The sequence below is a fragment of the Carassius gibelio genome, chromosome B2, assembly GCF_023724105.1.
Source record: "Carassius gibelio isolate Cgi1373 ecotype wild population from Czech Republic chromosome B2, carGib1.2-hapl.c, whole genome shotgun sequence".
Classification (NCBI taxonomy): Eukaryota; Metazoa; Chordata; class Actinopteri; order Cypriniformes; family Cyprinidae; genus Carassius; species Carassius gibelio.
The window spans coordinates 27,897,229-27,920,051 of NC_068397.1; the positions used below are offsets into that span (position 1 = coordinate 27,897,229).

General features: G+C 35.1%; 1 protein-coding gene across 1 annotated transcript in view; it reads left to right on the forward strand.

Annotated features, from left to right (window-relative positions):
- The first annotated feature begins 2,351 nt into the window (after positions 1-2,351).
- LOC127950868 (semaphorin-6B-like) overlaps positions 2,352-22,823 on the forward strand; it is a 108,319-nt gene continuing 87,847 nt past the window's right edge. The window contains exon 1 of the mRNA XM_052548219.1: positions 2,352-3,008. The gene's annotated coding sequence lies outside the window, so the exon portion shown is untranslated. The remainder of the gene's footprint in view (positions 3,009-22,823) is intronic.

Genomic DNA, 22,823 nt, shown 5'->3' on the forward strand with positions numbered 1-22,823 from the left:
TTACAAGCCAAAACAGTTCAGAACAGTTTTTATCAGCTGTTTGGACTCTCATTCTGACGGCACCCATTCACTGCTGAGAATCCATTGGTGAACAAGTGACAAAATGCTACATTTCTGAATTTTCAAATGTGATTTGAGAGCATTGGACAGACTTTTTGTTTTCGGTGACCCATTTTATTGATATAAATTGTTACAATGTTGTGGCGTGGCCTGCTGGCTTTTGTAGTGATTTGCACATAGGTTTTCAATTTTGTAGGGTCCGTGCTAAAAACACTTTCTGGAATGATTTGCCACTGACCTGTGTCCAATTTGTAGATGTCAGAATCGGATACTTTTCCGCCGTTCCATATCAAAGCGGCATCTGTTTCAATGCTTGCCTAAAAATATCAGCGTAATGGTTTCCTGATGCTCATCTCCTCAGCAACAGAAGTAAGGGTGATGAAAACCTGCCTGACGGGAATATTACTAAAAAGTGCCCCCCCTCCCTTTTTGTCTCTGATAGCAGTTTCGTTGGGGGATAACGGGGGAAACTGGACTTTCAGAGTCTTGTTTTCAGGCCTGAAAAAATATTATTGCACACTTGTTTTTTCAGTCTTTTCTACAATTGAATTATTTTAATTATTTTATTATTTAAGTAGTACAAGCACCGAATGTTACTGATTTGCTCATTTGTCTGATTTAAGCATTCCTATTTGATGTGAACAACCCTTGAGAAATGCATGCATGTGCTTTTGATCCTGTGGTTCAGTGCGTTTGTAGTCTTTTGAGTGCACTTTAAACTTTAATGAGTCACATCGCACTGGCGAATATATCAGGCTCCGAAGCAAAAATCCCACACATCTCAGTGAATCAGCCGAGAATCCATCTGGAAAATCTGTTCTGCGTGTGACAGAAAGAGAAAAGCAGGACCCTCTATGCTGCTGAGTCACCTGAAGTGTCCAAATGACACTTGCATATCTGTTCTCTGTTTTTACACATGAAATATAGTTAGACTGCCTGTATTATTTATGCATTTCATTTTGTGGACCGTTATTAATGCTTTTTTTTTTTTTTACTTCTTTGACTGCAGGTTCAACCTAAAATCATCAGTACAGAAATGCAGTTAGAGATAAGGTTGGGTCAACGGTATATTATATTATATTATATTATATTTACTGTAAGTAGTATATAGTATATTATATATAGTATATTATATTTTTTTTATTATATGTTTTGGTTTGATATGTAGCAACAGAGTAATCCATTAGTAATGGACATTTTTGAACGTTTTGGAAAATTCTGGCCATTTTTGGAAAGAAATAAATACTTTAAATATTTTATTTTTAACTATTTAACTATATTTTAACATCAAAACTTCCTGAAATTTGTTTTACGCTTCCAAAAAATTATGAAATTATAATAATATTTTACAACATTACTTTTTTACTTTATTTTTGATCAAATAAATGCAGGCTTTTGAGTGTGAAAAATAGTCGCGTACATCTTCACAGACAATAACACAGTTTCTTTTTGTTTTGTTTTTTTAAACATATTTACTTATGCAGTAAAGATTCTGCATCTGAAGTGTGTAAAACTGCATATTTTTCTTCTGTAGGATTTTTAAGGTATATTACAGACAATAGAAATGTGTTTTTTTATGTAATTAATATTAATTTTTAAGAGTGCAATCATAATTAGCTTTATTTTATAGCAGTAAAAGTCTGAGGAGGGTGCTCTCCAGTAGCTATTAAAAATAATATTGCTCAGAAGACTTAATGAAGATTTGGCTTAAAATACATTTAATTCAAGCACTGTCTTTGTCTCAGATGTTTCTCCTGAAACCACATAAGACGCAAACCAAATATGTCCACATGGACTTAATTATGGAATTAATATGTGCCTTAAACCAGTTTGATGAGATATACGTCAGTGCATATTGAGAGATGTTCCTGTGGCTCAGTGGTAGAGTGTTGCGTTAGCGGCGCAAAAGGTCGTGGGTTCAATTCCCAGGGGGCGCAATACTGGTAACAACAACAAAAAAAGATATCGCCTAAATGCACTGTAATATTACTGCGTGAATGTAATATTGAAAACAGTTTAATCCGTTTCCGGGATCTCCACTGAATCTCAAAAGACGCGTGAAATTAATAGGGTATTTTTCCCAGGGGAAAATGCATTTCTATTTGCTCTCCATTTAATCTATAGGTGAAAAAATGTAGATGTTAATTAGATCTAATTATCCGAGTGGGTATACGTTGCCTAACTGAATGAATGTGTCTGTGTGTCTGTGTTGTGCTTGTGTGTGAGGGAAAGAGAGAGAAAGAGAGAGAGAGAACCATCCATCCCCCCTCTTGGATGGTTAGGTGCTTCAGTCTGAAGCGCGCGGATGAAGCTCGTGTTTACGCAGCGCTCGGCGTCTCACCGGTGGATGTAAATATCAGTTTATACGACAGCAGAACGCACAGACTGATTCTTGAGCATCGCCAAAGGAAACGTTGGAGAGACGCTCCGCTCCAGACTGCAGGAGGATGTACTGCGTTATTAACCATCCCCAAAACCATTTAAGGATCCTCAGACATTGATATCTTCATATGCACGTGAATCTTCTGCATTTGAAAGGCTTTCAACGGGCGGACACACACGCTGCTCTGTGCGTCTTAACGCAGGACTGCTCTTTTGGACCCGTGCCACGGTTGTCTGTCTCCGTCCGTTCACCCAACCACACCTACCCGTTATATCCTCACAGAATTACAGCAGCGCGTCCTCACACCGGATCCCGACAGATCCCGTCGCGAAAGGGACATTGTGTCTGCGTGAGCCGGTGAAAGAACGCAGATCCACTGCGCTATAAACGCCCGGTGCGCACCGGACCCGCTCAAAGACCCCCGCGTCGGACCGATATGTCAGCCCGGTGCGCGTGATCGCTTCGGAACAGAGGCAGGTGAAATTATCAGCTTTGTCCCGCATCCTGCGCCAAGAAGGAACGCATCACCTTGAGGATTTAAACGCACCGACATCCAACTTACCAGGTGAGCCGCTCAGTCATATTAGCGATAGATTTAATGCAAATCAACTTTTTTATTATTATCATTAGGTTAATTAATTAGAGTGGCATTTTGTCAGGATTTGAATCGATGATCTCATTATAAACACTTCGTGTTAGCTCTGCGGAGGCGCTGAAGCCGTAATTATTGGCCTAAAATATTAGGAATGCTCGACAAATATAAAAACATGATGAGTTCTTTGTTTTTTTGCCTTAATTTCTTACCATGCTGCACATTTGATCTTGTAGAAGGTTCATCAAGTCACTGCATCCACCCTAGTCGTAAAATCCTGGAGAGGTATATATGAAATAGCATTTCCGTTTGAAACCAATCTTAATGGGATCCAGAATCCTTTAAGAATCAAATCCAACTGGATGAACGAGTCTGTTGATGAGGGGTTTACTTATTGGAATGGAATAATGTCTTGCAATTGGGTGGTTAAAGGATATCACATGGAAGCTGAGAGTTTGTGAAAAAGAGTTTGTGATTTTCTTTACATTCCTTTTGATGAAGGCATTGGTTCTGTTTGTGATGTAAAAGTCCTGTTAGGAAGCATGGGTTTCTGAAAGACCACCATAAGCCCTTAAGATGGTAAATCAAGTAATATTAAGTCAATATATACACCCCAGTCAAGGAGAAAGATAGCGGATATGTATTTGGAATTGGAATTTAAAACCAATAACAGGATCCAGCAGGATTTTCAGGAGTTTTATTTATTCTTGATTCTTGAGTCTTATTGGATATTGTGCTATCTCTTTTCAGAGCTTTATGTCTTGTGCTGAATGAATGTTTCGCTGCCGGACATTTTAAAGGAAATCACATGGATTCGTTTCAATTCTATTGATGGTCTGAAATGTCTAGTTTTTGTTTGTGTGATGTTTCATTTTGTAAAAAAATTCAACTTAGAATTCTTTAGAATTGCGTTGAAATCATGATGGAATTCTGTTTGCATCCCTTTAGGAAATTTAAGCAGGTGTAGCTGGTTGATAAGGCTTTTTTTTCATCTCACTCAGGGCTTGTTGGCTCTCAGTAGCATGTTTCATGGGTCATGCATGCGAGATCCATATCTTGCAAAACTGAGTAGTTTGTAATTCGCTCACGTGCGGGGTGAGCGATCGGATGCGGTGTGGCTTGCATTGGTTCATCGGTCTATTGTTGTGAATGTATGCACACTTCAGGCCCGCTGATGCTTCATAATTCTGTGGCTCTTGCTGGTAATAAACAAACCTCTCTAGTGCCAGGCTTATGTAAAGCACGTTTCACATGTCAACAGTGTTTCTGAAGACAAAGCTTTCATATATTGTCTGGGAGAATAGGGGATTGTTTCACGGTGTGCTTTGGGATATACATGCATGATTGAAATGCAATCAACACCTGAATTCGACTTTTGTCCTTTGCATTCTACATGTGATGACTGCTGGGTTTTTTTGCTCTAGTAATTTTGCATAATTTATAACCTTAGTTAAAAGGAACTGCTTCCCTGGCTTCCCAGGAAAACTAGCCATTTAAAAGGCAAATTTAACTATGAACTAACTTTAAAATGCTTTTATAGTGCTATCATGCTACAGAGAGGCTTTCAGAAGGTAATACTAAGGTATACACTGGAAATGTATATGACCACCCTCATATTAGCAGCTTTCAGAATCTGTATTTGTAAGTATTTTTAATGGATTTTTATTTTTTTTATTTATTAAATTATAATTTTTTTTATAACAAAGGATATCAAGTTAACACCTTTTAGCAGTTTTTTTTTCTTTTTTTTGGGGGGGGGGGGGGGTGAATAAAAAGGGTCAGTCCACTTACATTAGTTAATGCTTCATTTTATTTTATTTCATTTTATTTTATCCAAGACAACAAACATTAATTATACATGCCAATATGTAAAATGTGCCAAAGATTTAGTCAAATTTTCATCTTTAGTCCTTAGGCAGGCTGATTAAAAATCATGAATTAATGTGAAACAATACTTTTCCTGCATTTATTAATAATGCTATTTTTTATATTTACTAATAAATATGTAACATTTAAAGTTATAAATGGACACATGTATATTGTCAGTGTATTCTGAATAAAAATGAGCAATAATATAGTTTTATATAGTATAAGAAATGTAAAAAGGTTTATTAATTTTTTTCATTCAGTTTCAGTTCATGCATTAAAACATTACAATAAATGATTATCTAATATTTTGTAGGTGTACAATAGAGTTTTAGTTGTTTGCCAACTATTATATATATATATATGTGTGTGTGTATATATATTAAAAATTATATTATTTTTAGTACTACAAAAAGGACTGAACCAGGTATATACAATATGCTGATGCTGGTTGAAACGACAAAAAGGACCTAGATGAAAACCGACACATCTCTCCATGAGGCAGTATCTTCCCGAGAAAGACTCTTCTAGGAAAGAGAATTTTCCTACACCAAGATGTTGTAAACTAGCTGGCCTGTAACTGCCTGTTGTTTTTCTTTTTGCTGACACGTTGTCTTTGGCCTCTTAGGCACTGCATGATTTATTAATATTATTTATTTATTTTTACCTATAGGTTCCATGACTTTGAAAAATAAATCATATGAAAGGACAGACTGGAGACGTGCGGCGGAGAACAGAATGTTTAGATAGAGGATAACATCTACAGATAACAGTGGAAATGTACACTTACTGCATGTTGTACAGATGACGCAAGCTAAAATGTTTGTTTGAATACAGTGCACAGTAAATGACAACTAGATTTATGCATTTTGTTGCTTATGTGTGCAAAACTCACCGCCGTGATGCTAAAGTGTTCTAGGTGCTTGCCAAAGTGTTGATGTACAGTAGGGATGTAACGATTACCGGTTTAACGATAAATCATGATAAAATTACCCACGGTTAGTATTACCGTTTGGTGTAAAATGGAGTAAACAATGAACCCAAGAGAGAAGCTGGATGTGGTCTATATATAATTTTGAATCAAATTACATGTTTGTTGCTTGCTGATTGTGAGATGCTTTTTTAAAGTGATTACAAGTTTTTCACAAAACTGGAAACAGTAAAAATTTTCAGACAAAATGCTTCCTTTTCCAAGATCAGCTGGCCGCAGTCTGAAGCAGACAGACTGAATGTGTGTGTGTGTGTGTGTGTGTGTGTGCGTGCGTGTGTGTGTGTGTGTGTGTGTGTGTGTGTGTGTGTGTGTGTGTGTGTGTAAAAGAAAGACATAAAGATGCCCGGATTGAGATAGAATTGCTTGAGAAGGATTGACAGTACATTTGTGTCAGAGTTGAGACAGTATCTATGTGTTTGTTGGACAGAACGGGAGGGTAAACAGAGCAGGCCTCGATGTGTGTGAGAGTAAGACACACTCACACACATAGAAAGTGAGACAGGGCTTGACTCTCTCCGACTAGCTGTGAATAGCCCCCCTGTTATCTCTGCAGTGCACGCAGACAGCAGCGCAGCAGGCCAGCCAGGCAGGTGCTGCACAAAAATAGCAGGTGTCTGTTCGGTTAATACGTATCATCCCCCCTTCCCGTCTCTCCCGGGGGCCGAGCACCCATCACTGGGATGCGGCAGAGTCACTCCTCCTCTTCCTCATGCACCACAAGCTCGAGTGACCAAGGGTGACGTCTCGCCGTTGTCCGCAACTTGTTGCGTGTGACGACCGACCTTTTCCCCTTTCGTGGTTCTCGGACCGAAGGATTGCTCTCGTCTTTCAACAATAAGGGAGGATTTAGAGCTCAAGGTGTTATTGGGATGTGTGTGCATCTGTGTTTGTGTGTGTAACTCAGCCGGAGGGTGTATTTTTATTGCTCTTTCATCGCTCGGGAGAGTTAACTGAGTTCTCTGTTATGTGTCATTTAGCTTTTGAAAGGAATCCCTATAGAAATAGACAGATATTAGATGTGCTGTAATATTATTTGAGGTAGTATGGATCAGATCTTTTCAGTTTAGAAGAATCTGAAGAAAGTTTTGCGGAGTTTTAAATGTTTAATCATCTCTTTTGAAAGTTTAGCCTATACGAGACCACCAAACCTTAATTTGTCTATTGAAATAAACAACAACAACAACAAAATCTGGCTACATTTCTGCAAAATAACATTGAAAAAAATAATGGTGTAGATACAATGTTCACTCAGAATTTGCCGGTAAATTTGACAATTACAAAAAACAAAACAAGTAATGCATTTTTATAAACAAACTCCTTGACATATTTTACATGATTGCAAAGTTTTAAAGTAAATAGACAAAACATTTGATGGTTTTTACTATATTTTACTTATGCATTAATCTTGTATGTTTTAAATAGTTTTGTACAACCTTTGTTATTAACTGCCATTATTTGGCTTGGCATTAAAAAATAATAAGTTCATAAATAATGCACATTTCAAAACACTCTGTGTGTGGCATTAATGTGGGTTCAGTTTTATCTGAAACAGATGAACGTGAATCTGGCAGTGTTTTATTATGTTTTTTTTTTTTTTTTGTTATGTGTATCAAGGCAGAAATTAAAAGTCTGGTTACTACAAGTTTTGAAAATAATGTATCACTTACACTAAACCATAAACTAAACCTAACTGATAGTGTTAACAAAAACACACTTAGGTCAAAACGCATTTGATGAAGCAGCCATCTCTTTTTTGTTTGCTTCTAGAAGTTTTTCAACTCTTTTTCGTGACTCGTGTTTCACTGGAAGACCCGCCAATGCAATGGCCATTGTGTACCAGGTGAGCTACCTAGCAAGTTTACTCTGTCAAAAAAGCCATACATATGGAGTTAATGTGATGCAAACATCAAAATGTATTAGACAGAAAAAAAGGTGTTTACAGTTTAATTTACAAATGTATTAAAATAAGGTTTGAGGTGATAACAAAATATTGTGCAAGGAACCACGAGAAAATACGTCAATAGCCTTTCCCATAATTAAGTTTTCTGTGAACAGGAATTAGATTTGTTGGTGTTCATTTCACCTGGAAACTGCAGTACATTCCATGTATAGGCATGTTTTTTGAGGTTTTGCAGAAATGTAGATAGATACTTTCAAGAAGAAGCAAACAAGATATTAAAGAGATGTCACATGTGAATAGATTCCTCCCTCTGAAAACTTCTGGATTGCAGTTTGAAGTCTCCATTGAATCTCATTGCTGTCTAGCAGAAGTAACAGGAGCAATATTAAAGGCATGTCTTTCTTTCTCATTGCAATTCATAGCTTTCTCCCTCTGAACACTTCAGTATTTTTAGGTTGAAATAAAGTAAAACTGTTGTCTGTTCTACGCTAGTTATATTTCAGAAACTCTTGCTTTCGAATCCAATATGTTTCAGTGTCAAGAGGCCAAGAATGGACTGATATGAAATCATTAGGTATTGACAGACTGGAGTCACAGGGAGAGAAACAGAATTATGGGAGTGCATCAAACACATTTGGAGAAAATTAATTTGGCAGTTTATTGATCTCAAAGACTTCATTGTTCTCTCTACTTCTTTGAGATAGTGCAATAGGTTAACTGCAAGGAAGCGATACTTTCCCTGACAAGAAGTTAGGCAAGTATACCATCCTCTATTCTACAGCTTTGCATTATTCTTCAAAATTCACAGTACATGTACGCTTGTGACAAGTGAGGCACTTCACATCCAACTAAGGTTCTCGAAACAGTATCCTACTCACCAGCACAGTTGAGGGGGCTTCAATTATCTCTACGTGCCATTTGAAAGTTCACATGGGTCACCTTGAGTCATCTGTGGCCCAACAACGAGCTGAATGTGAGCTAACAAGCTGCCCAGACACGGATAATTCAAGCCAGTCGCCGAGTAAAACCATGATATCATGACAGCCGAATGCAGGAATCCAAAGAACTGGGTGTTAGCGGTTTCCTGACAGGAAATGAAAGATGCTAGTTAATTTTTGAACAAATTAGACTCGTGAATGACAATAAGACAAGCTTGGCCAGGACAGGTAACTATACCTTTGCATCTGCTGGATAATTAAGTTTGTAGTTGATGGTTTTATATGGTTTCTAACTTGTACATGTTAAGTCATTAGCTGGTTTGGTGAAAGATGTTATAATTTTTTTTATCTAGATGTAGATAAATTATTTTTCAGTGTTTTGTCTTGTTTTGTGGCAAGATCTTTATGCTCTGTTATCATTTACACAAATGAAGATATTTAGAAAAAAATGTTTTTGTCCATACGTTGCAAGTCAATGGTTTCCAAAGCGCGTTGAACACTAAATATTTAATGTATGTTCATAAAAGAATTATGTTCTGTTTTGGAACTATATAAAGGGATAAATAATGCAAGAAATATAGGAAAATAATAATATACTCTAGGTAATTCATTTTCACAGAATAAACTAATGTTCAAAACTAAGCTGGTAAGACTTTTGAGCGAAATCTATTCTGCTCAAACCAAGGCTGTATTTATTTAATCATAAATACAGTAAAATATAATAATAATATAATAATAATTATATTGTGAAATATTACTACAATTTAAAATAACAGTTTTGTAGTTTAATATATTGTAAGATGTAATTTATTCCTGTGATGCAAAACTGAATTTTCAGCATCATTCCCCCAGTCTTCAGAGTCACGTGATCCTTCAGAAATCAGACTATTATGCAGATTTGTTGCTCAATAAAAATTTCTGATTATCAATGTCGAAAACAGTGCTTACGTTTTTTTTTTTGAATGTTCAAAAGAACAGCATTTGTTTGAAATAGAATCATTTGAAACATACGTCTTTAATGTCTCTTTTGATAAATTTCACATCTCCATTCTGAATAAAAGTGGCAGTTTCAATAGTGTAAATCTTAAACCAATGTATTTACTACATTTAGTGAGGCTTATGCATAAGCAACAATAAAAGCTATTTACCAATGGTGTAAGAAAACCAATCTCTGAAAATACAACACATCTTAATATGTCTGGAATCAAATTTCTTTACTTTTTTTTCTCTAGATGTGTGGGTTTTATCACAGGCTATTAACACAGGAGATGAGAGGATGTGTATTCCCCAAAGCCCCACCACATAAAAGAGTGCATACAGGTCTGTGGAATCAACCAGACACAACTGGTCATGAGGGGCTCATTTAAAAGCAGTTAGCCAACAATTAGCTCCTACATTTTCTTTTATCCATGGTTAAACACACAATGTTCCAGAATTAGCCTCCCAAAACTCTCCCAAACTCTTTATTTGTACTCCAGATAACCTTCACGGTAACGTCACCCTGTAGGTCTGTGTTTTTCATTGCTTATTTCAAGAACCCACAATAATCTGCATTTTAGCATTATGTACTATCATTTAGGAACATTGTGAGGGTTTTCAGTGGTCTCATAATGTTTCGTGGTGAACAAGGAGACTGTAACAGCCTGTGTAACTCTCACCTCCCTCTTATTGGAATATAAATTCATGCCGTGTGGCTGGCGGGCATCGGGTAAACAAATAAAATGCTGTTAAAAGTAACCGAGTGCTAGCACTGATGCGAAACGGAATATTACTCCCTCGCCCGAATTCCCAGCATGGCTCCATTGACATTGCCGTGTCCAAAACCACAGGTTTCAAATTGTTTTTTGGGGTTTCACCTATCAGGATGTTTCTTGGCTGTTTATATATGACTGTTCATACTGTGTGTGGCATTTCTGAATGGATTCCACTCCTAAAAAGTGAAATGGGATGATTTCATAGTCTGTATTATGCAAATTGAAATTTGCATTCATGCATTTTATTGAAATGCTTGGCACGGGTTAGTTTAAGGTGATGCTACCTGTAGATAGATGAAACGGACACAAATAAGGTTTCCTAAAGGGAAATAAATAAACAAAGAAAACAAATAAATATTAAAAGAATTTAGCAATTTTAATTTTATATATATATATATATATATATATATATATATATATATATATATATATATATATATATATATATATATATATATATATATATATATGTGTGTGTGTGTGTGTGTGTGTGCGCGCGCATGTGGGTGTATTCCAGAATTTGTTTTATATATGATTTAAATTATATGTTATTATAAATACATACATACATGTAGATATATACCTGTATTTGTTTGTATTCATATATACATTATAAATATACACAGTTCACACACATATATTATGTACACAAAAACTTTTATTTAAGACAGCACTAATCACAATCATTACAAAACAGAACAAAATATAATTATAGTATTATTAACACATCAACAAACAGTCAAAAACTGGACACCAAACACAGTGACAGTTAATAAAAACTTTGTAAGCGTGAAACATGGAACTACAAAAATAATAGCTGTAGATAGGTAGTCTGTAGATTATATATGATCGTACAACATTATATATGCATGAAAAATATATAAATGTATACAAAAAGTATTATGAATATTTTATTGAGAATAATAAAGGTGATAAATAAATAGTTGATATAGTTAATATATTGCTTTTATTATTTATCTCTATGGAATTTTAGTAAATATTTATCACTTTTTCTTAAATGTAAAAATTATATATACATACATATCAGTTTTTATTAATGTTTTTATTTATAATAAAATAATATTTTTGTTTCAAACTAATTTCTAGTACATAGTCATCAATTTTTAGATGCAAAAGTTACATACATGTACATTTTAATGTTTTTAATTTTTTTTATTTAAAATAAATTGATTTTTTATTTCTTTCAAGACATGTGAGACTAAGGGGCTCTTCTTTTAAAGAAAGAAAATTGGATGCAATTTTAAAATTCAAATTGATTAAAATTAAAATGCAATTATGTGATTTTATTTATTCTTATGGACCATCCAAATGTTTAAATGTGAGACTGGGACATTGTTCAGTCATAGTACGCTATGATATGATGATTTAATATTGAACGTGATTGGTTTCTCTGTCAAGTAATGTAAAGTTCCTAAACAAATAATGAGTTGTTTTCTCTGCAGTCGCTCGTGATCTGTTATTACACGCTGAGAGGAGCTCCATCACCCAGTTATGACATGGACATGTGGAATGTTGGATGTCCCACCATGCTGTTGTATGGATTTTAGAAAGCGGGTAATGCCCCTTTGAAAAGAGCCTGCAATGTGGCAGTATCTGTGTAGAAGTAGATCACACAAGCTCGGCTGGAGAGGGGCATCAATCCCCCGACCTGCTCCCTGAGACAGCAGACATGCAGGCGGCGGGGGGTTATTCTTCAGAGCGCACATGGCAGAGGAAAAGAAAGAGCCCAAAACTAACTCGGGTCGCTTTGATTGCAGTGGCAGTTCTGAAGCCATAACTTGATTAATGAGAGTCGGTTGAATGAGCCTTTGAAAAGAAATGTCTTGAAATTCATCTTTTTGTGTTGTCAGATGTCGCTGGAGCATTTAGCTTCGTGACCCCCCAAAGCGGAAGAATAAAGTGAGAGGAATTAAGACTTTCAGAAGTGTGTGATGTTGTTTAAGTGATGAGGAACACAGGAACATCTCTGAGGAAAAGTGCACGATGTGATTTTGGAGAAGATGATTGCCAAAATAACTGTCCACCTTTCTCTCGCTCATAGACTTTTTGTTCTCTTTCACTATTCTTTTTTTCCTTGGGCATTTAGAGTTTTTTTTTATTCTTTTCATTTCTCCTCATGGTGCATGATGGGAAATCTGTCAAGAGCAGTCAACTCTGCAAACAGACTTCTTGCATTTCATTCTCAGTTTAAATGGCAAATCCAACACTGTAAGACAAAGCAGAAGCATCCATAACACCCTGTCTCCTGTAAACAACAGGCAACAGAGCGTATGCATAAATGGCTGTTTGATATTTTAACGGGGTCATATACTGCCAAATACTGTGCAAGATTATTATTATTATTATTTTTATCTGCTCATTTAAAGCAAGGTCAGCACAACGTTGCCCATATTCATCTGAAATTCACAAAGCAGCTATAGACTTAACCTTGGAATTGCTAGATGCTTTTGCAGCAATCTAACATGTATCTCACAGGAGTCTTAGTGAATATCAGACCTCCATCTAATTGAAAGAGAAATGTCAGTGAAAGACCCCATAAAGACCCATTCATTTCATCTGAAGCAAATTCATTAAAAGAAAAGCCATTTCTATGATTGAATCAGGCTTTTTGTGTAATCTGGTTCCGTTTGCTACCCGCCTGCTTGATGGAAAAAAGCAGCCCGTCTTCAACACATTGCTTGCTGTGAGGCATCTTAGTCCACATTAACTGCTAATTATACCGTATTTGATCATTTGTGTCAATTAATATTTAAACAAATCACTTTCATTATCCAGCTGCATTTACAGCATCTACAATTTCACTGAATTTAAAGGAATCGTTTGCACAAATTTTAAATTGACTGACCCTCAGGCCATCCAAGATGTAGATGAGTTTGTTTTGTCTTCAGAAGAGATGACTTGCTCACCAATGGATCCTCTGCAGTGAATGGGTGCCGTCAGAATGAGAGTCCAAACAGCTGATAAAAACACCACAATAATCCACAAGTAATCAACATCACTCCAGTCCATCAATGAACATCTTGTGAAGCCAAAACAAATCCATCAGTAAGGCATTTTAACCTTAAACTGTCACTTTCAGCCAATATATCAGTCTATATAATCCATAATAAAGCTCCAGTGAAAAAGTCCTTCCTCTGTTGTCGTCTCACATTAAAATCCACCCAATTTGTTTAGAACTGTTTCGGACTATTTTTGCTTGCTTGCATTTTTGCATATTTCACCCCTGGTTCAGATGAGAAGACCTTTTTTTTACTGGAGAAAGCAATATTATGGACAGAGGGCATGCATTTTAGCTGGATGCAACTGATGGATTTGTTTCTTACAATAGCTTTTTACTTCACGATATGGTGACTGATGGACCGGAGGGGTGTGGATTACTTGTGGATTTTTGTGATGTGTTTATCAGGACTCTCATTCTGACGGCACCCATTCACTTCAGAGGATCCATTGGTGAGCAAGTTATGTAATGCTAAATTTCTCCAAAATTGTTTCCATGAATAAACTAACTGTTTATAGGCTTGAGTGTGATTGCATTTTCAGCAAATGTTCCATTTTAGGTGAATTATTCCTTTAATAGTATATTATGCTTGCTACAGTGTGTATCACTATTACTTAAAATTGAATTGAGCCAGTAAGAAACCACCCAAGACACCCTAACAACCTCATATCAATGCAACAACACTGAAAGTGCCTTAGCAACAACCGAGAATCTTCTCATTGATTTTGCATTGATGAGACGCACCACTCTTCATAAAATATAATATTCCCATAACCCCTCCATCCAAGCTGCCATTTGATTAGCCGGTAATGTGTTTGGTATGTGCTCATTAATCATTTTCATGGGTCTGATGTGTTTTAATGTGCAGGTGGTTTGTAATCAGACCATTTAATCAAGTCTCTCTCGCTCTCTCTGTGTGTTTTTGAAGCTCTAATGCTGGTGCCTGCATTGATTCAGCCTCCGGTCTGGTTACCAATTCATTTTGCCTATGGCAAGTCTCCTGGGGTTTGAAACCGCATCTACTCTGGTCATCAGTCTCCCCCCTCGAGCCCTGCGGTCTATGCTAATGTTGGCCCACTGAAGCCGGGGTCTCTGGAGAACTGCATAAGCTGACATCTGTACATTAACTGATTTGAATTTCCTGTCCTGTCTTTTTGACGACTGATGAGGTGTCGGCTGTGTCTCATTACGTCGCTTCATTTTTTATGTTGGAAATCAGTACAAATTAGACATTGATACGTGATAACACTGTTAAGGCCATGGAATATACTGCTAGTATCATTTGCTTTGTGCATTGTGTAGCTTGACTGTAGCTGGTAAAAAATAAAGTGCCATTTGAAAAGAGATTGTTAACCATTGTTGATGACTTTTTAAATTAATGGGAAGAATTTCTTGTATTAGAAGTTTTATTTATGGTTTAGATCTTATTGTAGTTTTTATTGATATGAATTTATAGATATTTATTTTTTGATTTTTTTTTTTTTTTTTAATGTGTAGTTTTAAATATATCTGAATAGTTTTTAATTATTTTTATATATTTTTTATTCCACTTGTACTTGGTATTTTAGTATTTAAGTTATATTTAATGATATATATATATATATATATATATATATATATATATATATATATATATATGAACTATATATATTTCAGTTTAATGTTTTTTTTACAATCAAGACTTTTTAATAGGTTTAGTTTGAGTTATAACAATAAAAAAAAATATTGTATTTAGAAAATACATTTAAATAGCATATGGGAAAAAAGGCAATAAAAATATACGGTACATAAAATGTCTTTGTTGAATTGATACTTATATATGTAGTTAAAATATAAAAAAATTGTTATATGTAAAAATAAAAAAAAGTGCTTTACCTAAAAACGTACATTTGTAAATAATAATAATAATAATAATAATAATAATAATAATAATAAATAAATAAATAATTTTTTAAAATAAAATTGTTAACTTGATAGACTGAAGTAGAACTTGTTATTGAAAAAAAATTAATTAAACATTTTAGTCATGAAGGCAAAAAATAAAAAAATAAAAAGCAGTTTACATAAATAAAAATACAACGAAACTGATTTCTCAGACTGCAGAAGAAACATTTTCAGTGATTGAATACAGTGAGCAGCCAATGCTTTTTTATGGCACATTTTCTCAGTACACTGAATGGATTTTGAAAATGTGACCCCTAAAAAAGACTCCCTGTGTATTTACTACTAAACTAGGGAGTGAACTGAAACCCAGCTCTTGTTGAAAACCCTCTCTAGAAAGGTTCATCACTAGCAGGACTTTTCCAGCAGGTCTGTGTTTAACCTTCCAGCAGCAGTGCGTTTACTGATAACACTGCCATTTTCAGCACTGCTGACCTCACGAAGTTTCCCCGGCCCAGACATCATTCTCTCTCTCTTTCTTTGCTGTTCTTTGGCTTTGCTTCTTTTTAACCTTTAAACGGATGCTGAGGCTGCTGCTGTTGATTTGTGCTGTAAATGGAGCATTTCAGACACCACTGTTTGCGGTGCAATGACAAATGCATCCTCTGTTCTCACCTCCAGAATTCAGCAGATTTTCCTTTCACACAGGAGTCTGTAAATGCATTCGACAAAATCATCAATCATTTTTACTTGTTGAGAGAGTCGGAACAAAACATGCAAGCATTATTGCCGGTTTAATGTGTTTTATTACTCATTTTGATTGTAAGCTAGTGTTTCTGTTAAAAATTAGTGGCTTTGTGAGTTTCTAGACTGTTATTGTTGTTGTTAATGTGCCATCGTGATTTTTTCTCCAGAATGTTGTTCACATTAGTAGCATGAATTCTTCTTCTTAGCTTACACCGTGACTGGGTATTAGATTTATTAAAGCCCAGTAATTTTTTTTTTCAAACCAAACAGCTGGAAAATGTAATTATGAACTTTTTTAACTTTCTAATGTCAGACATAGGAATACATCAGCACAAGACCACCCATATTTACAAGAGATGTGGTCTACCACTAAAAATCACATTAAATGACCACTTTAAATTTGGGCGTTATTTATTTATTCATTCATTTATTTTACACATATTTTTATTCATTTTCCAGGATGGATTTATTTACAGTATTTATTTACTTATTTATTTATTTATTTATAAGTAAATATTCTATTAAAACTAAAACCAACCAACCAGAAAACAAACAAAAAAATCAATATAAATTGTAATACAGTGAAATGTTACCACAATTAAAAAATACATGTTTTAGTATATTTTAAAAAGTTGTTTATTTAATTTTATTTAAACGTGTACCTAAATGTGCTTTGCATAAACTAAAATATTTACTTGAAATACCCTTAAAATTACAGTAATTTAACAACATAATCACATTTTCAGAGTTCACTGATTTCACTAAATGTCTACATGACATTCGTTTTTTTTATTTAATTTAATCTAATCTAATCTAATTTAATTTAATTTAATTTAATTTAATTTAATTTAATTTAATTTAATTTAATTTAATTTAATTTAATTTAATTTACAATATTAACATATTTACACACTATTAAACACTATTAACTTTTTTATTTTATTTTTTATTAAGCCTAGTATAAAATAAAAAGTATAACATTTTTCTAAATTGTGTGTTTCCATGATTTGACCTCTTTAAAGTCCAGCAGAAAGTCAGCTGAGTTTGAGGAAACTTCCAGGTCATGAAGAACATTATGCAGGGAGTGTGGATGTACTACAGATCGTTCCCATCATCTGTAATGCTGTATTACAGCTGGCACTCTTCTCAAACAGTATATGATGGATTTATTTACAGTGGTGTCTGGCTGTGATAAGACTGCAGTCAGTCTCAGTTATCCTGGCATTCATTCTCCATGTGTGTCGATGATCTCAGCTCCTTCTAACTTTCCTTCATCTGCGGATCCTCACAGATCCTTTGAATGTCTCTCTGTCTGTGGTTTATGTCTCTGAAGAAGCAATCAGAGAAGTTCATTTGGTTTTTTGTTTTCTTGCCAAATGTTTTGGTTGTTTTCTTTTCTTAAACGAAAGACTGTCTGTGTTTATCTTTCTGTCAGATTAAAGCGTATTGCACCCCTGACAGTCAGAGCGGGGAATGTTTTTCATGAAACAGACGTCTATAAGACCTTTTCACTCTTCTGGAAATAGACATGTTTATCTGACTGCTTTAACTAAGTCTAGATGAATGCAGCCTTTATGCAAGATTAATGGATGAAGTTTATTGATCCCACAGGAGAAATTCATAGACAGTCTAACTACACTGATTCCTGCTTCGAAAGTCTGGAACAACAGCAGATCTGAGAACAGCCTCACAAAGTTACCACATGTTTTTAATATATGTAGGAAAATAAAAATAAACAAATAAATGTGTATGTGTGTGTGTGTTTACTATATATATATATATATATATATATATATATATATATATATATATATATACTAGTGATGTCAAAAGATTAATTGCGATTAAGTTTTTGTTTACATAATATATGAGTGTATATATTATGTATATATAAATAAAAACACATGCATGTATATATAAGTAAAAATGTTATGTTTATATATTAAATATATTTATATATAATATAAAATATTATAAAATAATTATACATGTAAATATTTTCAAAATATATACTGTATGTGTTTGTATTTATATATACATAATAAATGAACACAGAACACATTATGTAAACAAAAACTTTTATTTTGAATGCGATTAATCGCAATTAATCATTAGTTCAAAATACAGTTAAAACAGTAATACTATTAAATGGCATTGCAATTTAACATATTTATTCAAAAGTGTGCACAAATGTGTAATCTTTTTAGTACTGAAGTGTTGTTTTTTTTTCTTTTTTCTTTAATTATGATGTAATCAGTTAGTAGCTTTTCATCACCAAACTCCTTTCAGTTCTGTAGCAAAACCCAATGTAGGAAGTCCAGATCGAATATTTAATCTTTAATGCACTTTATGTTGTTGGTAAAGTATGGATATTTTATTTAACTTTTTATTTTGATATTAATATACATTTCCACCTAATTAAATTACTGATAAGTTCCTTTTCAGTCTATTAAGTGACCAAAAATGTGTTTTCCTTTTCTCTCTCTCTCTCTCTCTCTCTCTCTCTCTCTCTCTCTCTCTATATATATATATATATAAAGCTATTTACATAAAAAAATCACATGAAGTACATACATTTATGCACCCTTTCAAATTGTCATGTTTCACTGGAACATGGAGCGAGGAGTAAACTTCAAGAAAACGAACTTTAAAGAATAAACCAACAGGATACCAATTGGAACATGAAATGGCATTAGACAACGGATGACAGAAACATGGAGACACAGGGCTTAAGTAATCAGGAGGCAAACAAGATTTTTTAATAACACACAGCTGAGGCATATAGAACTAAATCAACATAATCAGGACAGGAAGAGAAAACTAACCAAAAAAAGAGCATAAAAATAACGTGGAGCACAAACAAAACAAGAAACGGAGTCTGACACAAATCTAAATGTGATAAACAAATTAGCAATAAAGTAACCTAAAAGTAATCAAAAAATCAGAAGACATTACCTAAAATAGATTATAGCAATTTCCGTCATGTAATTTGTCATCTGTAACGGATTACAAGTAATCTACCCAGAACTGGTTGTCGATTATATGGTTTTGGATGAATGGATGAATGAAGGGATGGACAGATTGATGGAATGGATGATGGATGATGAGGGAGGGACTGAAAGATTGATGAATGGATAGATGAATGAATGCATAAAGCTCATTACGTCAGTGCAGTAAGCACACAGGTGCCAGTAAAAGCAGCGTGCGTCTGGTTTCGGGGCTGGAGGGAGGTGATTGCTAAATGCAGTTCACCATCTGCTTCCTCCTTATTCTCCTGGCAAACTGCTGCGGCTGTGTGAAACTTCAGAATATCAAAAGCATTTAGCACCTTGTACTTCCTGTTTATTTTCTGCATTTACGGTGTGAAATACTCATTGTAAATGCACTATTGTGTGCAGCCAATATTTATGAAGTGTTGCCAAGTCGCTTCCACCTACCGTCGTCATAATAAAAGCAGATTTTCCTCTGATTGGGCCATGGGCACAACAGCTGTAAAAATCAATGGTACTTGTTATAGGCACGAAATATAAATTTTTTCTCCCTTTAGAGGTGGAAACCTAATATGAACATCAGCCTAAGCCATAAATGACAGTGGGGACACGCATTTGGTCCCCTCGCATGTTTTAAAGACCTCCTGTGGGGACTAGTCACCTTCAGAGTGGAACACACTGGCTAAATTCAGCCTCATTAAACAGGATTAAACACACAGAAATGTCAGCGTCTGAGGAGCGTTTTGTCCATAATGCTTTTCCGCCGCATTAGATGACGCTGGTTACAGAGGTGAGGCCGAATGTAAGAATTAAAGGAATATCGCACCTAAAAATTAACATTTGCTGAAAAGATACTTAATTTCAGGCCATCCACGATGTAGATGAGTTAGTTTATTTTCGTCAGAAATGTAGCATTGCATCAATTGCTAACCAGTGGATCCTCTGCAGTGAATGGGTGCCGTCACAATAAGAGTCCAAACAGCTGATAAAAGCATAACAATAATCCACAAGTAATGCACACCACTCCAGTCCAACAATTAACATCTTGTCAAGTGAAAATCTGCATGCTTGCATCAATCATCAATCATTTGTTACTTCTGGCCAAAATATCCTAAATAAGTCTATAATCCATAATAATGCTTCCTCCAGTGAAAAAAGTCAATTCCCTGTTGTCATCTCATATCACAATTCATATTTGCTTAGAACTGTTTTTTCATGTTTGATCTGTGCGTATTTCTCACCTGATTCAGACAAGATGACCTTTTCACTGGGGAAACCAATATTAGGGATAAAGAAAATGGTTTGAAGTTGAAAACATCTTAATGATGGATTTGTTTCATTCTGTTTTTATTTCAATTTTGTTAATAAATTTATGTTATTCGCACTTTCTTGTGTGTCCCCGTTTTCCTTTTCGAACCATCGGGCATAACACCTAACAGATAAACAGCTTTTTTCTTCATGAGATGTTAACTGATGGTCTGGAGTGGTTTATTGTGATGCTTTTATCAGCTGTTTGGACTCTTGTTCTGACGGCACCCATTCACAGCAGAGGATCCATTGGTGAGCAAGTGATGCAATGCTAAATGTTTCAAAATCTGTTCTGATGAAGAAACGAAGTCATCTACAGTACATCATGTTTGGCCTACGGATGAGTAAATGTTCAGACAATTGAAAATGTTTTGGTGAGCTATTTCATTAAAGGTATCTCAGTCGTTCTTGTCATTTTCATCCCTTCTGCAACATGGGTGTTTCTCCATAGTTTTTGCTTTGATTAGCTTTTTCTGTGTGAGGGATTATGGATGGATTAAGTTTAGCACTTCAAACGGTGGCGTACGGCTCAGAGAGCATATGTGTGCTGCTGCTGCTGAGGAGAGAGAGAGAGAGAGAGCGGGAGAAACCTGGCGAGGTGTCAGACTGTAAATGCCAGCTTGTTCATAATATCAGTTTGGGGGAAGGCTGTTTTAGTTGGAGCATGCACAGGCAGCTTCTCTTTGATGATATTTTTGTCACATTCATAAACAGGCTTCAGTTTCCCAGGCCTCTGTGTTCATTAAAAAGCTGTTTCATTTAGGTCTCTGAAGGTTTTCATTCATCCTGGCTGTCGTAGAAATGTCACACGCAGTTGTTGTCGCTGCCTTCATTGCAACCACTTTTAAATCAGCGTATCATGGAAAAACAGAGTTTGTAGATTGAGTTTGTATTAAGTGTGTACTGATAGTATACAATCAGAAGCCAAAACTCTCTACCCTGATCAGAGCTTTTGAAAACTTTGAAGTTGCAAAACCAATAATTCAAAACATTGTCTTTTGTGTCATTTTTATTTATTTTTTATTACACTTTTTCTCTTTATTTCTTTTTTTTCTGTTTTTGCTTTGCATAATAATAATAATAAAAAAAAACTTTTCATCTTCATTTTGTGTTCTTTTAAATTTCTTTGATCAAAAGAGACGTAATGTTGCTGAAAATTCAGCTTTGCATTACAGGTATAAATTACATTTAGCAAAATTTTCTAATAGAATTTTAAATTGTAATAATATTTCACAATATCACTATGTTTGATCAAATAAATGCAGTCTTTTGCAGTCAAAAAAACATTGAAAAATCTTTCCAACCCCAAACTTTTTAAACAACAGTGTGCTTCTTTATCGTAAGTATCTCAACTTTTTCTGTTTGAGAATAATACTGCAGTGAATAAATTTGGCATTATTTAGTGATTTCCCTTGAGTAAATGCCTTATTATTCAACCAAATCAAAAAACAATTATTCTCGAATTCAACACAAGGCTTCAGAAGACTTAGAATATAGCACACAAGTCATATGAACTACTTGTATGCTGGTTTTTTTTTGGTATTTTTCTTGTCGTTTTTGGAGCTCGACAGCTCACTAGGGACACTGTTCATGAAAAAGATCTTGTGAAATTCCCCTTTCTTTTGTTCTACAGAAAAATAGCAGGTTTAAAAACAACATGACGGTGATTAAGTAATCTTAAATTCTCTTATGGTTGCTACAAGCTATGTGTAGTGAACGTCAGGGGAAAATTATAAAACGATGTAAATGTAGATTATGACTCTTTTAAATTTAATCACGAATTTGCAAATGCGTTTGAAGTTAATTCCCTTTTCTAGGACTAAAACAGGTTTAAAGAAAGTCCATGTTCTTCAATCCCGCTGGGTGCATTCTAGCAAACACACACAGGAGCGCTGCATCCATGAACCAAAGCTGCTGTTTAATGGATGTTTTCAAATTAGAAGTTGTAGGAACTCAGAGCTGGGAAACAAGTCGAGGTTATGAGTCTCCAGTGGGACTGTGGAAAGCGGGAGAGAGTCATTATCGGGTGGTGAGTGAAAAACATTTATATTCTCTCACATCGACTTTGAATGAGTCTCACTGTGAAGTTTAGCTGAGCGACTCGCTTCATTTCCAGCCCCTTACGGTGAGACATTTGTGCTCGGAGACTGCCAGATGGAAATGCGTCTGCGGATGTCAGAGAGCTTGTGATGGTGAAAAGGAGCAGTTTAGCAGTTAGCAGTTAGCTGATAGGTCTGGAGAGGACCGGTCCCTTGTCCTTAAGGAAAGCAGCAGAGCATCGCACCGTTGCCTGGAGACGGAGCAGATTCCGCAGACGGATGGAGCTCAGATCAGCTGCTCATGCTTGGCTTCTCTGGAGATTTTGAGGTCATAAAAGTGTGAGACAGAGATGCA